At 40.5% G+C, this 16,202-nt stretch overlaps 1 non-coding gene across 1 annotated transcript; it reads left to right on the top strand.

Moving 5' to 3' along the window:
- Positions 1-6,923: 6,923 nt before the first annotated feature.
- On the top strand, positions 6,924-7,030 carry LOC142875276 (U6 spliceosomal RNA). The gene has a single exon (XR_012922673.1). It is a non-coding gene; the product is annotated as a U6 spliceosomal RNA (small nuclear RNA).
- Positions 7,031-16,202: the final 9,172 nt, after the last annotated feature.

Here is a 16,202-nt window from a genome sequence, read left to right as displayed (position 1 = left end):
GAGGTTGCAATGAGCTATGATTGCAACACTGCATTCCAGCCTGGGTGACAGAGCAAGACTCCCTCTCTCTCTTTCTTTGTGTATATCTATCTATCTATCTATCTATCTATCTATCTATCTGTCTCATATATGTTATATATTTTAAATATACATATTGTATATATATCTTTGTCTCAACATATATGTCTTAGAGACATAGCAAAAGTTCTTTACTCATCATGAGCAGGAAAATGGGTGGTTGGAAAAGGGCACTACCTATAAAGAATCTATTTAAAATGTAGTAAAAGAAAATACAACCAGTGTTTTACTCACTGCTCATTAATTCAGGAATCAATGATGTCATTTTGCCTGATGTAATTTTTTTATGTGCTGAAATGTGGAAAAAATATAAAACAATCAATGAGTTGTGAAACTAAAATTATTCTGTTAGATTTGTTATATTGTTCATAAATTGGAAGTGTAAAAAGTTTTCAGTATTGGCTGGGCACATGGCTCATGCCTGTAATCCTAGCTCTCTGGGAGGCCGAGGCAGGCGGATCGCTCAAAGTCAGGAGTTCAAAACCAGTCTGAGCAAGAGTGAGACCCCGTCTCTACTAAAAATAGAAAGAAATGACCAACTAATATATATAGAAAAAATTAGCCGGGCATGGTGGCGCATGCCTGGAGTCCTAGCTACTCGGGAGGCTGAGGCAGTAGGATTGCTTGAGCCCAGGAGTTTGAGGTTGCTGTGAGCTAGGCTGATGCCATGGCACTCAGTCTAGCCTGGGCAACAAAGCGAGACTCTGTCTCAAAAAAAAAAAAGAAGTTTTCAGTCTTATATCAGTCCCCTTAACTTTAAAAGAAAGTTGATTGGTCTTTGAAACCCTACAATCTGTTAACCAGATTGTAGACATCTACATTCTGCTTTGGATTTGAACTCTTGGGATCCTTTTATGTTGCTTACTTCTTAGCAGTTTTACTTTGCCTCTATCCTCAGATCAAATCTCTCTTTTCCATATCTGTTGAAAAACTTCAACAGTTTTTCATCTTTACAACTAACTTTAAAAGAATATTTGTTATAGCAAGTATGATAAAGCAGGAAAGTAGTAAGAGGCAAAATTATTTCTAGAAAATGTGGCTGGCAATCCCAAGAGAATTAATTGATAAGTTACTGTAAACCATCAAGAGGGTTAAATATATACAAACCAATTGTTTTTTTAATGAACAACAAGAAAAAAATACTGTTCACAGAAGTTGCCAAATCTCAGAGTCCCGGACAGGCAATAGGTTTTATGCCCTCTCCTTGATGCTGAGCTATTTTGTTACCTAGATCTCTGCCATCAGCTCTCATTTCTTACTTTCCCCTTGTGGGCTCAACATGGTCCAAGGCACAGGGCAGGTAAGGAACGGATATGGTTGCATATTATTGCCTCCATATCCAAATCCAAGACATATTTTCTCCTCTGGGGAGTCACCTCTCTCTAATGGAGTCAGCCTTTTCCACTCATCTGCAAAGCAATTTTAGCTGCTTGGAACCATTATATCTTAAGAAGGAGCATTATTTTGGGAGCAAACTAGGTGTTAATTCTGGGCAAACAAGCAAATAGCAATGGATCTCACTTCAAGGCACAGCCTGATTCTGAGTCTTGATGTCTTTAGGGCTTTCCTTTTAGAAAAAATAATGGGAAAGTGCTTTCTCTCTCTTTATACATTAGTTAGGATCTAGCTGTGATTGTATGTATAGAGACCCTATAATTGTTTACATAAGATAGAAATTTCTCATGTAAAAGTCCAATCTATTATGTCAACACCAATCTACAAAGTCACCTGAGACCCAGGCTTTTCTATCTTCCTGTTCTACTATCCTTAGGGTGTTACTCTGTTCCACTTGGTCCAAGGTGGTTCACCCTCATGTCCACATTTCCTGTCAGGGCAGTTGTGCATATCACTTTTGGCCACATAATACTGGGAAAATCTTAACTACATGGTCATACCTGGCTGCAAGGGTGCCTGGAAGAGGTAGTCTTTATTCTGGGTCAACAGTAACTAGTTCAAATTCAGTGGTTCCTTCTTGCAGAATGCTGAGGAAGGGTATTGGGATATAAATAGCAATCTCTGCTACACCACCTGTCAGGCTTAGATTTTTATCACCTGGCAGCCAAAATGATTGTCAGGACTCCCAAGACCTACATCATACCAACTTAGAAACCCCAGTGGAAAGAGGCAATATTTTCTGATATCTCTGGCAGAAAATTCTTAGGCGCCTCTGAATAGCCAAGTAGTCTGGTCACTTGTAACAGATAAAGTTGGGAAATGTTGAGGCAGACCAGTAGGTAAGGAAATAACCTCAATAAAGGTTATAGTTCCTACTGTGGCAGATTCTACAAAGACAGAGTTCCAAAGGTGGGCATGTTCAGGACACAGCATATATTTTGATGTGACCTAATCCTAGTATGGGAGGGGAAGTTTGGGATGAGAACAAGAGAAATTGTTCAGCATCAGATATCGAAGGTCTTGTATACCATTAAGGAATGTGGACTTGTTTTTTTTCTTTTTGCATACAGCATAATTCTTTGAGTTGTGTTTTTTGTTTTGTTTTGGGACGGTGTCTTGCTCTGTCACCCAGGCTGAATTGCAATGGTCCAATTATAACTCACTGCAACCTCCAACTCCTGGTCTCAAGTAATTCTCCCACCTCAGCTGGGGGCATGCCACCACACCCAAGGTTAATTTTTTCCATTTTCTTGTAGAGAGAGAGAGGATCTCGCTGTATTTCCCAGGCTGGTCTCAAACTCCTGACCCCAAGTGTCCCTCCTGCCTTGGCCTCAAAGTGCCGGGATTACAGGTGGGAGCCACCAGTCCCAGCCAAGAATTTTTAAGTAGGGGCACGACACAATTGTATTTGTTTTATTGAGACCCTTCTGTATGTAATAATAGTGCAAGGCTGTGGGGGCAAGAATAATTAAAAGGATGTTATAATCCAGACAGTGACATGCTGTGGTCCTTAATAGGGGTCGTAGTTATGGGCTTGATGAGAAAGAAGCAGATGTAAGTGAGGTTAAATTGATCTGCACCTATAATTGTCTGTTTGGAAGGAAGGGTGCTGTAAGGAATATGAGAAAGGAAGGACCATAAACTATTCACAAGTTTCTTCTTTGGATGTTGTATTAGGATATAGGCCAAGCTTTCATACCAAAGAGGCCCTAAGACACAAGATAGAAACTCTTTTCTCTATCTTCAGTCCAGAAGTGAGCAGCCAAGTATTGGCAGAGTAGTTCTGCCCTGTGACATTGTACATGCGCCCAGGTTCTGTTGTCGTTTTTCTTTCCAACTCCTAATGAGTTGTCTTTGTCCTAGTGGGCAAAGCACATTCACCAGAACTGTATCTATGTGTCAGCCTGCCAAAAAGGAGAAAGAGGAAATGGAGGGCAAAATAATTCTCTTTTAACACATTGACTGCTACACTAGAAAAAAAAAATTTGTTTTCCCTGGGGCCATAGTGTTTTATTACGAAAATAGAATAAAAACTTTGAATACTAAATGATCCTTTCCAATTTAATGAAAAAATTATTATTTTTTATTGTTTTATGTACTTCAGTTATATGCAACTTGAAAAATAATTCTCACAGCTCCCAAGGTGAACAGATGTGGGAGTTACATATGCTTCATGAGGCCCCGGGCTCAAAACTAGCGTGAGTTAAATACAACTCACATGGCAGTTAATGTGTTAAGGGACTTTTACCTCACTTTTGCCATTTTTCTATTGGGGAGAATTTAATATCCATACCCAGCTGCAATGTCAATTGCAAAATATTGTCACTAGAGGGTAGCTGTGTGCCTAGCCAAAACTCAGGGGGCTGTATTACTAAACAGGTGCTAATAAATGAATATATTTTAATACAAACATGTCCAGGCTTCCTATATTCAAATGTAGGCAATTCACACCACCATGCAAGCTTTATTGTTATTATGGTCACTTTAAATCTCCCTCCTTCCACAATAAATTCACAGCCAAAAGTTAAATTCCATGTCATGCTGAATAATGATTTTTCACAAACAAATACACCTGAGTGTTTTAAAACACACACACACACACACTGCTCATATCCTTGCTATTAAGTCCTTATCTTAGTCCATGTATTCCTACACATGGCAGAAATTAAGCCTCCAGAGTGCCAGGGTTCTTTCCCTAGATCCCTAAACTCTTCCCAGCTCCCTGGTCTTGTCCTCTGGGAATCTACCAGCGTAGACCTCTTACTCATCCCATACCCCAAAAGTTCTCACTGTTACTAAAAGGAATTAGAGGAAAATAGATTAGGGCAATTAGCAGTCACTGTCACAGTTGACTAAGTAGATAGTGCTGCCATGTAGTGAGTTTGGGAATACAGGAATCTGACTCGATTTGGAGACCTTACTAGATGCATTTAGTGTCCCCCATCACATGGCTTTGGTCCATCTCCGAAGTAAGAGGCAGTGCTAGCAAGTCATTTCACTGTGCTTTTCTGCCTCAGGGCTTTCACTGAAGGAGCATCCTCTAGGGCAGTGTTCCTGCAAGCACACCACAGGAATTCAAGGCGAAGTTGATGCCCCCAGGGAAGTCCTTGAGCAATGTAGGATGAGAATTGGTAGATAAATGCCTCTGCATCCTAACCTTAAAAAGGGGACCACATGAAAGCCCTCTACACGGGTCCTCAGATGATTCCCTGCTGGGTTGAACCTCAGTTCCTGACAGCAGTAATCAGTTCAGTAACTCATCTTCCCAGTCTCACTCTCAGGATACGGTCAATAATGTCACATCACAGAAATTTAACTTGGCAGAAGAACACTAGGTGGTATTTTGCAAAAAAGTTTCAATTTGAACAATTGCTTGGGGGCAGAAGCCTGGTAAGGGGATTAGAATGAGTGAGATGAAGCTTTCCTTAGTCACAGCCAAATATGGGTTTACCCACCTGTAACAAGCAAATTCAAGCCTCACAGCCCTTCTCCTGACATGATAACAAAAAGAAAATTCATATTTTTGTTGTTTTCGTTTTGTTTCAGAGGCAGGGTCTTACTCTGTTGCCCAGGCTGGAGTGCAGTGGTACAGTAATGGCTTATTGCAGCCTTGAATTCCTGGGCTCAAGGGATCCTCCTGCCTCAGCCTCACAAAGTATCTGGGACTACCAGTGTGCACCACCACACCGGTTAATTAAAAAAAAAAATTTTTTTTAAGAAACAAGGTCCACAATGCTGCCGTTAACTCTCTGAAAAGAGAGAGAGAGAGAGAGAGAGAGAGACAAGGTCTCTCTGTGTTGCCCAGGCTGGTCTCAAACTCCTGGCCTCAAGCGATCCTCTTGTATCACTTGGGATTATAGGTGTGTGCCAACACACCTGGCCATGTTTTTATTAAAAAAAAAAAAAAAAGTCCTGCCAAAAGTGTTGAATCTGAATGTAATTAAGCCATTAGAACAAACATCTAGTTTACAAGAAAGACAGTGGTGAGAAGGATGAATTTAAAACAACATGAAGAAAATAAAAATAAAATAAAATAAAATAAAACCAACATGAAGAAACCCTTCCTAGGGAGAGGCAAAGATATACAATGTAACCAAAATGTCAAAAAAAAAAACACCCAAAACAAACAAACAAACAAAAAAACTTTTCATCGGGTGGTGGGCAGGTGGGAGGGGAAGGAGGAGAAGGGTGTGTACTTACATAATGTGTGGGGTGGGTACCACCGGGGGATTGGACACGCTTGAATCTGGCACGTCGCGGGGAGGGTAGGGGCAATATTTGTAACCCTAACAATATTTGTACCCCCATAATATGATGAAATAAAAGGAAGAAAAAAAAATACATGAAGAAGCAATCAGCCACATCCAGAAAGTGATATGTCCAACAGGACAACTGACACAATTTATCTTATCACCTGGTGAGATGTGAGAAAGTGGAATGGGCAGTACCTAGTGAGGGAGAGAACACCAAGGTTGTGGTTTTCATTGCTGTTGTTTTCATATTAGAGTCTTGAACACTTTCCTAAGCTCAGGCAAAAAGCCACTAGAGCATCGTGAAGGGCCTGGGCCCAGAAGCTCAAGGGAAGGGAAAGGGATGGCCTCCGAGGCAGGATTACCCTGCAGTAGAAGTCAGGACCCCTTTTCTTCCAACGCTGCAGGAAGAAGGGCAGGGTTGATGGAGATGAGTTTCTAGGTTTGGCTTTGGACTTCAGGGAACTTATCAGAATGATGTTTTCCTTCTTTGAATTAGAATGCAAAGCTTTTCCCCACCCCGTGGGGAAGGGTGTTTGAGGAGAGTGAAAACCAGCTAGCTGGTAAGCTCCATGGGATGAGGGGTAGGGTCTGCTTCAACTGTGCAGCTCTCAGAACACCAGAGGGGCTTGAATGGAATGGAAAAAACATTGGAAACTGGAAGCATTATTGTAAAACACAACTGCTGAAATCCTAGATCTCAACAATATAAAATCTATTCATAAATATAAATCTATTCTGTTTTTTACATAATCCTTAAATGGCTTATATTTCTGTATGTTGTTCTTAATCATAAGTTGATTCTTGATTTTTTTTTGTCAGTTAGAATCATCAAATATTACAGCCTGCTTAAACTGAAAGAATTAGGTTTCCTAATTCCTACTAAAGAATTTTAAATAATTTACCAGGTGTCGCACTGCTAGTTATTAGTAAAACTGGAATTAGAACTGTTTCCTGTCTCTTAAATCAAGGCGCTTTCTATTTCCAGTATACACTCTTGGCTGCTGAGTAACATTTATGATGAAATCTACACCAGTTTTTCAATGTGTTCACTATCTCAAACATAGGACCTAGAAAGTAAAATCACTGTTGTTTGCTTGAAATTTATTCGGTCCTCCAATCTAATTCTGCTGTACCTCAGGGCACTTAATCTGGAATTTCTGGATCCTTTACTCAGAACTCTGAATCAACAAAGTCCCAGTGCTCGCTTCGGCAGCACATATACTAAAATTGGAACGATACAGAGAAGATTAGCATGGCCCCTGCGCAAGGATGACACGCAAATTCGTGAAGCGTTCCATAAAAAAAAAAAAAAAAAACAAAGTCCCAGACTGGAAGTCAAGTCATTTTAGAACAATGCAGAAAGAAGATTAAAAATTGTTTTTAATTCAAAGTAAAACCCAACCTAACCTCTAGTGATCAAATTATAAGTTTTTATATATTAAAACATATAGTATTGGCCGGGCGCTGTGGCTCACGCCTGAAATCCTAGCATTCTGGGAGGCCGAGGGGGGCGGATTGCTCGAGGTCAGGAGTTCGAAACCAGCCTGAGCAAGAGCGAGACCCCTTCTCTACTATAAATAGAAGGAAATCAATTAGCTAACTTAAAATACATAGGAAAAATTAGCCGGGCATGGTGTCACATGCCTGTAGTCCCAGCTACTCGGGAGGCTGAGGCAGGAGGATTGCTTGAGCCCAGGGGTTTGAGGTTGCTGTGAGCTAGGCTGATGCCACGGCACTCACTCTAGCCTGGGCAACAAATCGAGACTCTGTCTCAAAACAAAACAAACAAACAAAACAAAACAAAAAACATATAGTATTCTGCTTATATCTTTAGTATCCTATTTTGTATTTGTATTATTTTTGTTTTTTGTATTATTTTTAGTTTCACTATTCACTTTGTCAATTCCAATTCAGATACAGTAATCTCAGTGAGAGCATTGAGCTAATTTAATAAATACTATCTTATTCTTATATTTAAGTGCAATCTAAATTTGTCAAATGTAAGGCTGGGCATGGTGGCTCACACCTGTAATCCTAGCACTCTGGGAGGCTGAGACCGGAAGATAGCTTGAGATCAGGAGTTCGAGACCAGCCTGAGAAAGAGCAAGGCCCCATCTCTACTAAAAATAGAAAAAAAATTAGCCGGGCATGGTGGTGCGAGCCTATAGTCCTAGCTACTTAGGAGGCTGAGGCAGGAGGATCACTTGAGCCCAGGAATTTAAGGTTGCTGTGAGTGAGGCTGATGCCATGGCACTCTAGCCTGGGCAACAGAGTGAGACTGTCTCAAAAAACAAAACAAAACAAAAAAATAAGTCTGTATGTATGTTATCACGAGGTTTTTAATTATACCTGAAATAAACCTTAAAGTTACTGTACTGATATGCTTGAGATCTCTAAAATTCAAGGATTTTTAATACTTGTGTAGCTAGTTCCTAATTTTCGAGGAACTCAGGTCCTTTCTCTTCCCCATGTTCACTCTGTTTATGAATGCTAAAGAAAAGAGAAAGGATGGAAAACTGGTATCAGCCCAACAAAACAGCTTGTCAGGAGACCTAGAAGATTTAGAGAAAAGGGAGGCACTATGTAGTATTTAAAATGAGGTCTTCAGAATCGAAGCTTCTGTGGATTTCACATCTTTTTGATGAACACATACTAATAATAATATCTCTAAAACAAAAATTCCTCAAATATGTAAAGTCTTTATATCTTACCATAGATAAAACATTTAAAAAATCAATATAGATGATTTCCATTTAGACTTGAAATAAGTATGACAAAATGAAGTTAAATTGTTTGGAATATCATGCTGGGGGCATATTTTATGAGGAGTATCTTGGAATTTCTTCAGAAATGATGTTAGACACCAGAATATCCAATTTTTATTTTTAGTTATGTGAAGGTTAAGAAATACACTGTATTCAGTTTTAACTAAGTTCCAGAATGTTCCAGAGTATCTTGATGAAGCTTTGTCTTGTTCAACTTATTCCAGGATCATTCATACCTATATTTGTTGAAACACCCATGATTCTGCAATTCTATTTTATTTTTTTAAAGACAAAGTCTTGCTCTGTTGCCTAGCCTGGAGTGCAGTGGTGCAATCATAGCTCACTGCAGCCCCAAACTCCTGGGCTCAAGCAATCCTTCTGCCTCAGCCTCTTAAGTAGCTGAGACTATAGGCTCTCACCACCACACCTGGCTAATTTTTATTTATTTTTTTTAGAGATAGTGTCTGGCTATATTGCTCAGGCTGGTCTTGAACTCCTGGCCTCAAGCAATCCTCCACCTCAGCCTCCCATGCAATTCTCTTTTAAATGAATACCAAAAGTTGACCCACCTATATGAAATTTCATGTTTCAGGAAGGGGTGCCTCATAAAAGGCTACATACTAAAATTTTAGCATTTTCTGTTTCTGAATCATTTTTGCAGTGTTGTGTGAATGTAATCCATTTTTTTTTATCGATTTAAGCCCAGATCATTAGCCATAAGAATCTATTCAGGCTGGGTGCAGTGGCTCACGCCTGTAATCCTAGCACTCTGGGAGGCCAAGGCAGGCGGATTGCTCAAGGTCAGGAGTTCAAAACCAGCCTGAGCAAGAGCGAGACCCTGTCTCTACTATAAATAGAAAGAAATTAATTGGCCAACTCATATATATAGAAAAAATTAGCCAGGCATGGTGGCATATGCCTGTAGTCCCAGCTATTCGGGAGGCTGAGGCAGCAGGATTGCTTGAGCCCAGGAGTTTGAGGTTGTTGTGAGCCAGGCTGACACCATGGCACTCACTCTAGCCTGGACAACAAAGTGAGACTCTGTCTCAAAAAAAAAAAAAAAAAGAAAAAAGAAATGATACAGAGAAATCCCATATATCCTTCACTTTGTTTATGTTTTCCCCAATGGTAACGTCTTGTACAACTATAGTAAAATATAACCACCAAGAAATTGACATCGATACAAATCATTGACATTCATATTTTACCACTTTTACATGTATGCATTTGCATGTGTATATCTAATTCTATGAAATGTGATCATGTGTCAATTCATGAGAACACCAGTATAATCAAGATACAAAACAGTTCTGTCACAAATATCCCTTGTGTAATGCTTTTATGGCCACAGCCTTTTCCTTTCTCACTTCCCTAACCTTTCTCAATCTCTAATCTGAAATCCATCTCTGTAATTTTGTCATTTAAAGAATGTTACATAAAAGGAATCACACAGCATACAACCTTCAGAGATCATTTTTTTGACTCAGCACAATTCCCTTGAGATTTATACAAGTTACTGTGTCTATCAGTAAACATTCCAAATGGTGTAGTAAAGACCTCCTAAACATCTGTTCCTCCATAAAAGCCATGAAGACACTAGCAAAAACTGTTGAAATTAACTGATTAGAACTCTGGAAGTTAACTAAAGGCTTGCAACATTCCAAGGAGTGTTTATTCAAGAAAAGCAGCGGAATCTCAGAACAGAAACTCTGTGACTTGCTCTAACCTTATATACCTCTCCTGAGCTCCAAGGAAGCTTTAAAACTCAACAGCTTCACTTTTATAGCAGCTGTGGAAATCAGCAACTTATCAGCTACTAGAGAAAGCAGAATGAATGTGGAGTTCCCTAAAAGCGCCATCCCCTAAGAATTGTCCTGGCCAGGCGTGGTGGCTCATGCCTGTAATCATAACAGTATGGGAGGTCAAGGCTGGAGGATCGCTCAAGGTCAGGAGTTCAAAACCAGCCTGAGCAAGAGCGAGACCCCATTTCTTCGAAAAATAGAAAGAAATTAATTGGCCAACTAAAAATATATAGAAAAAATTAGCCGGGCATGGTGGCGCATGCCTGTAGTCCCAGCTACTCAGGAAGCTGAGGCAGAAGGATTGCTTGAGCCCAGGAGTTTGAGGTTGCTGTGAGCTAGGCTGATGCCACGGCATTCTAGCACGAGCAACAGAGTAAGACTCTGTATCAAAAAAAAAAAAAAAAAGAAAAGAAAAAGAAAAAAAATTAAGGTCAGGAGTTCAAAACCAAAGAATTGTCCCTAATTGATCTGACAACTCACTAAAAATCTCCATTATTAGAGTGTTTCATTATTTGAGCTATTTCTGAGTAAACTCTGCAGACAGCTTGACGTATAGGGCATTTATGTAATAAATAAATAAAACACTGGTATAAAAAAGAAAAATTAGATAACTTGGACTAATCAAAATTTAATTTAAGTTTAATCAAAATTAAACTTTTGTTTAATTTTCTTCAAATGATACCATCAAGAAAGTAAAGAAACAACTCATACAATGAGATAAAATATTTGCAAATCATATAACTGTTAAGGGATTTGTGCTCAGAATATGTAAAGAACTAATATAATTCAACAATAAAACAACAGAGAACCCAATTGAAAAATGAGAAAAGATTTGAACACACATTTCTTCAAAGAAAATATACATATGGGCAACGGGCACATGAAAACATGCTCAACACATTAGAGAAATGCAAATGAAAATCAAAAGCAAATAAACAAAAAAACTCAAAATAACAAGAGTTGGCAAGGATGTGGAAAAAATTGGTAGGAGTGTAAAATGGTACTTCTACTTTGGAAAACAGTTTGCAGTTCCTCAGAAAGTTAAGCAGAGGCCATTTGATCCAGCAATTCTCCTCCTAGGTGTATATCCAAGAGAATTGAAAAAGTGTACAAAAAACAAAAGAAAACAAAAAAAACCCCTGGTACACAAATGTTCATAACCGACAAAAAGGAGAACAAAAGATCAATATTGATGCAATGGAATTTTGTTTGTCCATAAAAAACAGTAGAGTTCTCATACGTGGTATCACATGGATGAACCTTGAGCATATTCTGTTAAGTGAAAGAAGCCAGAAACGGGACACATATTTTATGATTTAATTTATATGAAATATAAATAGGCAAGTCCATAGAGACAGAGAGTAGATTAGTGATTGCCTGGGTTGGGGAGAGGGTATATGGATAGTTAGATGGGAATGGCAAATAACTGCTAATAGACACGGTGCTTCTTTTAGGGGTGACGAAAATGTTTTGGAATTAGTGTTGGTTTTTGCACAACTATCTGAATAGTTTAGCTATCTAAGTAGTTTTTACATTGTGAGTATACTAAAAATCACTGAGCTGTAAACTTCTAAAAATATATTTCCTGGGATTTTATTTTGTTATTATTTTTTAGATTTCAGAATATTATGGTGGTATACATGTTTTGGTTACATAATTTGCTTTTGTCCAGTTTGAGCCAAAGTTATAAGTGTGCCCTTCACCCAGTTAATGTGCATTGTACCCATTAGGTGTGAATTTACCCATCCCCTCTTCCCTCCTCCCATCTACTTGATTTCCCTTGAGTTTTACTTCCATTTGTGCACAGTACACTTTAAAAATATGAAGTCTATGGTTTGTGAATTATATCTCAATAAAGTTGTTATTTAAAAAAATAGTTCATTTCCTTATTATTGCTGAAGAGTATTCCATAGTATATATATTAAATGCTGTTGAACCATTCACCTACTGAAGGACATTTGTGTTTTTTCCAGTTTTTATCTATTATGAATAAAGCCGCAATGAAACAATACTTGTTTTTTTTTTCACAGTGTGACCTCATGACCTATACAATACTTGTTTTTAAAACACACAAACAACTCTCATTTTCTTTTCTTTTCTTTTTTTTCTTTGAGACAGAGTCTCACTCTGTTGCCCTGAGTAGAGTGCCATGGCATCAGCCTAGCTCACAGCAACCTCAAACTCCTGGGCTCAAGTGATCCTCCTATCTCAGCTTCCCGAGAAGCTGTGACTACAGGCATATGCCACCATGCCTGGCTCATTTTTCTATTTTCAGTAGAGACAGGGGTCTTGCTCTTGCTCCGGCTGGTCTTGAACTCCTGACCTCAAGTAATCCCCCCACCTTGGCCTCCCAGAGTGCTAGGATTACAGGCATGAGCTGCCATGCCTGGCCACAACTCTCATTTTCATGTTCAATTCACCTAATTCAAGGAAATTTCTGGGAATTGTAATGTTAAACTCTTACAGCAAAAAAAAAAAAAAAAATGATAATAATGCTTCATTAGCAGTTGTGTTTCTTCCCTTAAATTGTTTTTAATAATAAAGACTGTAAGACTACGTTCTTTATTCCTTCACTTTACTAAAGCTCATACAGCCTTAAAGGCAAGATTTATGATAAGACTGTCTACTTCTTTGTATCCTATGCTAGAGCAGCCCTTCTCTGCTTGTCTGGTATCAGGGCCTCTTGCTTTCTTCCCTATAGAGCCTTTCTCACATGTTGAGATTATTCTGTTTATCAATTTTCTTTTTACTCTTTATTATCTGTCTTCTCCATGGGAATGTGCACTCCATTATGGGAGGGACCACATCTATCTTTTCCACCAGTTTCTAGCCTTACTACCAGGCATGGAGTCCGTGCTCCTAAAAGAAGAAAGAAAGAAATGTGTTTGGTGTTGGTTTGAATTTATATGACAAACACCCGCATTTATAGCTCTCATCATTGAGTGAGTTCTCCAGCTTTGAGGGAGAGCTATTAATATTATTACACATTTTTTCCTGGTTGTTATAGCAACTCACTGGCCTCCAGAGCTACAAGTTAATTCTGATGCAATTATTTTCCCAGACGACCAAACAGTATTTTCAGTTATGATATAATGATGCTATTATAAATCACATTTCTCACACTATAGAGGGGGCATTGAGAGGTTTTCTCTTCATCTTTTACAAAGATGGCAGAGAATCAGAAAGGCAAAAAATCTGTTCAAACCAGTTAAAACAAAGCAGTATGACACATGGTCCACTCCCAATTCTTGTATTTCCTCCAAGTTCTCCAACCTTTCCACAGGCACCTGTGATTTGGACTGGGTTTTCTGTCCAAGCTGTTAGGGGAGTTTTGAAACTTAATTGCTACACAACAAAGAACTCTGAAGAACTCCTTTACAGTCTAAATATTTCCTCTTTTTCTTTTATTGCCTATTGCTTAAATTTCATGTTAAACTAGCAAATGATAATAATCCTACAAAAATTGAGATTAGCTCTGAAAAAAAGTTCCAATATAAGGTACCCCCTGTCCCCTCACATTGTAGGGACAGGAACTGAGAATCCCAATGGGATTAATCATTATAGAAAATAAAACAAGGTTTATTTGGGTCATTTAACCAGCCATGGATGTAGTTGAAAAGGCAGAGTCTATTTCATAACAGTAGATACCCTAAGGGAATTTTACGTATATTATGTCACATTTTCTCTTGTATAGGTTCTGTTCACAAGTACTAGAGTCACTGTTCCGCAGTGTATGTTGAAATATACCAGTTCCAAGGTATATCCTATTATAAATACCTCACTACACCTTCCTCTGTGCAATTCTGAATGCTTTTCTCTTAGAGTTGAAATACCCACTAGTAAACAGCCTCATAACCTTATCTTTAAAAAAAAGGTTATATTCAATTGGCTTACCTCCCAGGCTTTGACCTTATAAAAGCAGTATTCACTCAATATATTCAGCCATCTTCAAAAATATACAGCAGGGATGCTGTCAAGAGGACAAAGATAAAGATAAAGAGGAACATTATGGAGAGTACTATCAAGATTGCAGATTTTCAGCTGGGCATGATAGTATGTACCTATATAACGTCAGCTGCTTGGGAGGCTGAGGTGGAAGGATTGCTTGAGCCTAAAGTTCAAGGCCTGCCTGGGCAACATAGTGAGATACTATCTCCAAGGAAAAAAAATGTAGATTTTGGTAGCATAACTCCTGGGATCTTTTTTTTTTTTTGAGACAGAGTCTCACTTTGTTGCCCAGGCTAGAGTGAGCGCCGTGGCGTCAGCCTAGCTCACAGCAACCTCAAACTCCTGGGCTCAAGCAATCCTGTTGCCTCAGCCTCCCGAGTAGCTGGGACTACAGGCATGCGCCACCATGCCCGGCTAATTTTTTCTATATATATTAGTTGGCCAATTAATTTCTTTCCATTTATAGTAGAGACGGGGGGTCTCGCTCTTGCTCAGGCTGGTTTTGAACTCCTGACCTCAAGCAATCCGCCCACCTTGGCCTCTCAGAGTGCTAGGATTACAGGCGTGAGCCGTGGCGCCTGGCCTGTCTCCTGGGATATTTTGATTTACGTGTTTGTAACAACTGCATTTTTAGAGGGAGAGGCAAGATGGCGGATGAGGAATACCTCCAGCCAGAGTGACTCTGAAAGATGGAAAGATTTTAGATGAAAGTGAAAAAAACAAACAGGCAGAAAAACATAGATCGGATGACGGTGAAGGAACGGTGCCTGAACCTACAGGAGATTTCATGGGAAGAGGTTGCGGAGCAAAACTGTAAGGAGAAAGGCATTGGCAGGGTCTAAACGATGAGAGGCTTGGAGACCAGCCACAAGGGTAGGTGGGGCGGTTAATGTCCCCTCCCTTGCGCCTCAGACTGGTGTTGGGCTCCTGAGCTGCTGGAGAGACCTCCCAACAACACCAGCCCAGAGAAGGTTGCCACCAGAGTGTGGTGAGCCTCTTGGGGACAGGGCACCAGGCTCCCAGCTCCCTCCCTCGGGGCACATTCCACAGACCCCAGCCAATAGGCAGGCGCCATGTTGCTTCAGTCTCCCCTTCTCCTCCCCTACCCACACTGTTGAGAGAGACAATTTAGCCACCACCTGGAGGCATCCACGGGGAACGAGACCTTTCCTTTGGGGACCCTGCAGCGGATTCAGGGGTACTTGGATTGTGAGCTCCTTACTCACCTGCCCTCCCTAGTGCCACTTGTCTGGTGACTCCAGTAGAGCGGGGCAAACCCTGAGACAGACATTGATCCAGCTTGGGCACCCATGGGTGACTTGAGACCAGCATTCTTCTCCCTTGCAAGGTCAGGGGGGGAAGGGGGAAGGGGTGGGGGGACAGGCCTACAGGCCAGATCCCAGTACACCCAGGTCTCAATTGCATTGCCTGGGGGCACAGAAGGGATATTTGTGAACTTGTCTACAGAGGTGCGTGTGCCTTGAGGGACAGATCAGACTGAGTCCCAGATGCAGCCTGCTCAGGGCCAACTCTCCCCCCAGAGGAGGGCTGAGCTCCCAGCTCAGGCCAAGATTGTGGGAAGGGAACCTTCTAGCTCACATCATAGTCATGAGAGCACCAATGTCTAGAGGTCCTGCCTGCCCAGATAGGGGAGGGTGGAAAGGAGCAAGGCCTGCCCCAAATTGCAGGTCTCAGACAGCCCCTGAACACCCAGACTTTTTGGCAGAGTGAGGTCATTTCAGCCCCTCCCTGGCAGCTTTGCCCAGAAGCAGAGAACAGACCTTTGACCCCTGCTAACAGCATTTGTGGAACTTTTAGGCAGGCTCTCCCAACCCAGCCCCGCCCAGCCTCACTCCCCCACCTGCACCCACTGAGGTGGAGAATTAGGACAGACCTGGAAGTCCAAGGGTCCCACCTACCACCTGAGGCACTACAGTGCCTCTCTAGAGGAATGAGCTGGT

This window comes from Microcebus murinus, chromosome 13 (assembly GCF_040939455.1).
Source record: "Microcebus murinus isolate Inina chromosome 13, M.murinus_Inina_mat1.0, whole genome shotgun sequence".
NCBI lineage: Eukaryota > Metazoa > Chordata > Mammalia > Primates > Cheirogaleidae > Microcebus > Microcebus murinus.
This window is presented reverse-complemented; position numbering and strand designations above follow the sequence as displayed.